Raw genomic sequence first — 5,411 nt, 5'->3', positions numbered from 1 at the left:
TAAATATAACTAATATCCCCATTGTTGTTAATTTAAATAAGGAAACTGAACCTCAGAGAAGTTAAATAACTTGCCTAAGGTTCACAGCTACAATTAGACAAAGTCAGGACCAAAACCCTAGTCTAGCCATTTTCAAAATCCATCTCTTGTCCCTTCCCCACCACACAAATATATTTGAGGTTTGTAATAGAAAATCTTGGCACACTGATCTGCCTCTAAGGCAAAGAATTTTTATTTGTTTCTTGTAAAGAAAAAAAAGATTATTATGAATTGATCAATACATCTGTGCCTTCCCAAAAGCCTCAAAAGAAGAAGGGGAAGAAGAGGAAGAGGAAGAAGAAGAGGAGGAGGAGAAAAAGGACTAACACGTCATTTTGTATATTTGTTCACTCCAACTTATCAGCAACCAGCAAGTTGGGTGTTAATAGTACCAATTTTGCAGCTGAGAAAACTGAAGCTGATAGAATGATTATAAAAAAAGCAACAACCAGAAAAAGAAGCTTTCAATGTCAAGTAGATAGCAAAGTATGTATAATGCATCAAAACGAAGTATTTGGAATAGGCTCCAAGTATAATGGGCAAATCAGTTCTACAGCCCCAGGTAAATACTAAAAGCCTGAGCCTCTGAAAGGTTCCTTGTGTGGTCTCTACAAGTCCATGGAGGGAAAGAAGTCCTCTGGGGCTGGGCAGGAGGCACACTGGGAAGTCATCTGTTCTCTTGCCTTCATTCACTTATTCATTTAATAAACCTAGTATTCATTAAAGATCGTGGATTTGAATGGTAGAGCTAATTCTGGGAATACAGCTAGGAACAAGCCAGGCACAGACCTTGCCCTCATGAAGCTTCCCATCCAGCAGAAGTCCAGAATTCTCTGGCTGGCATCCATGGTACCCAAGCCCGGCCCCCACCACTAGGCAAATAGAAATGCCGTAGGAGGCGCAGGCACACAGCGCTGAGCTCCAGAGCACTCCAGGTCCCCATCTGGAAACCACCACAGCTCCATGGCAGTCTGGCCACCCTCCCTCTCTCCCCCTGGGTTTCCAGCAGCTCAGATGTTGCGGGGAGCCCGTCCATCAGAGCGCTGGTCTCGAGGGAAATCGAATCCAGAGGCTCTCTCTAGTCATGTTTACTCACTTTTTTCTTAGCATGATCTTGGGTTTCATTATATTTAGGTATTTCTTTTATTTATCCATGCACCAGGAGAAAAAAAAAAAAGAAAAAAAAGAAGGGTGCCCTTTAAACCAAGCGTAAAATGTATCAGGAACCTCAAGTTGAGAATAACGGCCTTTTTTTCCCCCTCCTGAAAAGCTAGCCTACAGGAGGAAAAAAAAAAAATCCATTCAAATAATTTCGTTTAGTCCTAAGTATAAAATAACCGAAGTCAAGGTGTCTCTGCTGTTATTATTTTTTCTGATGTTTTTGACACCCGCGTGTGGAGTTCTCCGGCGTTCACAGCTTCCAGAGCTGTGAGCTCCCACTTGGTATATTCGTAATACTCCTTAATATTTTCATTTTGATGTAATTTGCGGCCCCAGCTTTTTAAATATCCGCTCTGTAATAATGTTTAATTTCAGGGGTCACTCCGCCAAGGAGTATATTAAAGCTTATAAAACTCATTTCCAAAGCTCAAATATCAAGCTGTGATCGGGTTAGGAGGGCAGCATCTGTGAATATTTCATCTTTTATCATGCTGATAATAAGGAGATGACAGAGGCACATTATTACAATGAGAGAATTGCTCATTTCAGGCCTGGTGCTGGAAGCTGGGGTCTGCAGTGTGTATTACTCAATAAGAGCAATTCTGATATGAAAAGCAAGTTTACTGAGGCACCACTGTGTCTTATTTGATTGGAATGAATAATATATGGAGCTGCTGTTCGGGCGGCTGCTGGCCGGGGGAGGGGAGGCTTGCATGGAGAGGTGCACTTGGGGATAGAAGGCGAAATAATTTATCAAAGGATGTGTTTTATGGCCTGAAAATAAAGTTAAGATAACCACTGTTTATTAGAATCATTATTTCGGAAATTTGTATTCGGGAAATCTGAAAACATGTGCCGGCTTACGCACGAGAAGAATCTTGATCCGTTCGTCTGCGAGAGATGTCTCGTAATTATCTATTTGCACATAGGGGCTGAGTGAATTTGACACCCGGGCTGATTCCTGTCGCGTTCTCCGTTGGCAACTTTCATTATTGCTTTGCGTCAAGGCAACTTCATCAAGCGGGAACCTTAAAACTCTGGTCTTTCTGTAGTGAGATGATGAAACATCATCAAGGGGGAAATTCAACCTCTAATTATCGCCCCCACCCTCCAGCCACCACTGCATACACGCCCCTACTCTCCTTCTCCCGTCACAGTGGAAGGCAGTCATCTCCTCCAAAACTAATACCTCTCTTGGGAACATGGACCTGGTCCCTCCCCCCCAGCTCTGAGCCCTGTGTGAAGCCACACTTCTCCTCTCTTGTGTCTTTGAATGCTCCCTTTCAGCTAGCTCCTGCCCCCCAGCCTATGAACGTGATCAAATCTCTTCCATCCTAGTAAAAAATAGCTCCCTTAACTTTGCATCTCTCTCCTGCTATCACCCTAGTTATTTTCTTAACTTCTCATCCAAGTGTCTCACAGGAATTGAAAACATTCACTGCTCCACCAACTGCCGTGGCGTTCACCCCTTGGTTCATTTCATTTTCAACTCCATTCTCACCATTCTAATGAGACCTCTCCCTCCAAGGTCATGGATGCCCTACTAACTATCAGAACCCACTGGATGTTTCTCTCTCTTTTTTTTTTTTTTTTTTTTTTGAGACAGAGTCTCAAGCTGTCACCCTGGGTAGAGTGCCATGGCTCACAGCAACCTCCAACTCGGGCTTGAGCAATCCTCTTGCCTCAGTTTTTCTATTTGTAGTAGAGACGGGGTCTTGCTTTTGCTAAGGCTGGTCTCAAATGCGTGAGCTCAAGCAATCTACCCACCTCGGCCTCCCAGAGTGCTAGGATTACAGGCGTGAGCCACCGCGCCTGGCCACACCGGATATTTTTCATTCCACATGTAGCTCGACTCTCAGCTATCCTAGTCTCCAATATTTCAGAACATCACTCTCTGTCATTTCTTCTTCCTAACTCCCTATTTCTCCTCTGGTTCCTTTCCCGGAAGCTCTTCCCACCCTCCCTGAAGGGGGTGGTGTTGGACAGAAGCTCTGCTGTACCTTCTCCTCACACGGTCCTCTCTGCTGGGTAGCCCCGTCCACTGCTGTGATTGTAAACCGCCCCCCCAACCCCCCGCACTTGGACTTGCAACTTAGTAATTGGTTTGTAATCCAGCCTCCTTCTTAGAGCTCCAGACCCTATATCCTACTGGTTGCCCAACTGGTACCCCCAAATGCCACAGGTGGAAAATGTAATAACCACCGCAAACATACACACGCCCCCCTCCCCGATTTCTCAATCTTGTATGGAGGCAGAACCCTAAAACCAGTCACCCACTGAAATATAGACCCGTATCCTGAACACTTCATTTCTCTCATGCCCCCCTTACTCCATCCTCAAGTCCTATTGGTTCTCTTTATATTTTTAGAAAACAAACAGAGCTACCATTATTTATGATTATAAATAATTAATCATGCTTATTAAAAATTTTTCATGGTTGAGCACATGGCTCACATCTATAATCCTAGCACTCTAGGAGGGTGAGGTGGAAGGATCTCTTGAGCTCAGGAGTCTAGTAAGCAAGAGTAAGACCCTAGTCTTTACTAAAAATAGAAAAAATTGGCTGCGTGCCTATAGTCCCAGCTACTTAGGAGGCTGAGGCAGGAGGATCCATTAAGCCCAGGAGTTTGAGTTTGCTATGAGCTAGGCTGCCACTACAGCACTCTAGCCTGGGGCAGCAGAGTGAGACTCTATCTCAAAAAAAAATAATTCACAATTGATATCCCAATCATCATGATTTGATCCTGCACATGTATATGTGTACTGAAATCTCACACATATTCCATGAATACTTACAATTATTATGTATTAATAAAGCTTAAACCATACAGAAATGGACAGAGAAGGTAAAAAAAAATCATCTGAATTCCCTCCACCCACAGATAATCATTGTTAACATTTTATATAAACACATATACTCAATATACATATATTCAATATTTACTGAGTACCAACTATGGGCCAATTGTGTTAGGCACATATAGACACATTTCCTTTTTTATACAAAAAAAGAGAAAAAATGGGATTTAGCTATATATATAGTACCTTTAATTTAAGACATGTAAATCTAAGACACGTAAAAGACACATATTTTTATTTTGTAATTATAGATCCACATACTCCATTTAAATAGTTACACAGTATTCCATTGAATGGCTATTAAACAATTTATTTAGTTTATTTACTTAATCAGGTCCCTACTGACAGATATTTGAGTCATATCCAAAATTTTATGTTATCTGTCATTTGCAGTAAACAACCTTATACATAAATATTTTCTCATTTATTCAATGATGCTTTAGAATAAATTCCTGGAAATGAAATTATGGGGTTAAAAGTGTGCACATTCTTGAGGCTTTTGATAACCATTAACAAATACGCTTCAATGCTGTCTACCAATTTATCTCTTTCTGATATGAAAACTTTCCCCCACCTTCCTCTATACTAAACATTACCATTTTTAATCTTTGCCAATCTGTCAAATAATATGTTATTGTTTAATTTGTATTTAATTACTGTTGATATTGAGCATCTTTTCATACTTCTTCTATTTGTATTTCTTTTATTACTTAACTTGTTCATACATTTTACCCATTTATTTAAGAGACTGTTCCAATTTTTCCTAGTGATGTACATGAACTCTTTATATGTTAGAAAGTACAATTTTTTATCTATCCTATTTGTTACATACATCTTTAATCGAGGGTAACTAATCTTGGATATTTGCTTGTGACATCTTTAAAACAGCAATTTATAATTTTTTACATAGTTTAATCTAATAACTTTTTTCTTTATGGCTTCTGGCTGGAGACATGCTTAAAAAGGACTTCCACACCACTAAATTATAAAAGATATACACTTGATCTTAGCCAAATGGCTGAGAAGCAATAAATTATAAAAGAAAGATATGTACTCAGATACTTTCTTTCAGTAATCCTGAAGTTTTAATTACTACATTTTAAATCTTTTCCTCCCAAAATTTCTCTCGGTATAATAATTATTAATTTTAACATATAGGAACATACCTAAATCAAAACTATTATTTCATTTTGATACATCACCTGAATTATATGTATTCATGGAATATGTGTGATAACTGGTACAATTTATAAGCAACAAAGAAATTCCTAGCAAACTAACAAATAAAAGGAAATTCTTTAACCTAACAGAGGGCACGTAGCAAAACAAACAAAAGAACTGTAGCAAATCGT

The sequence above is a fragment of the Otolemur garnettii genome, unplaced genomic scaffold, assembly GCF_000181295.1.
Source record: "Otolemur garnettii isolate 467f Iridium unplaced genomic scaffold, OtoGar3 scaffold00144, whole genome shotgun sequence".
NCBI classification, from domain to species: domain Eukaryota; kingdom Metazoa; phylum Chordata; class Mammalia; order Primates; family Galagidae; genus Otolemur; species Otolemur garnettii.
The sequence above is the reverse complement of the archived record's forward strand: the minus strand, read 5'-3'. Positions refer to the sequence as shown.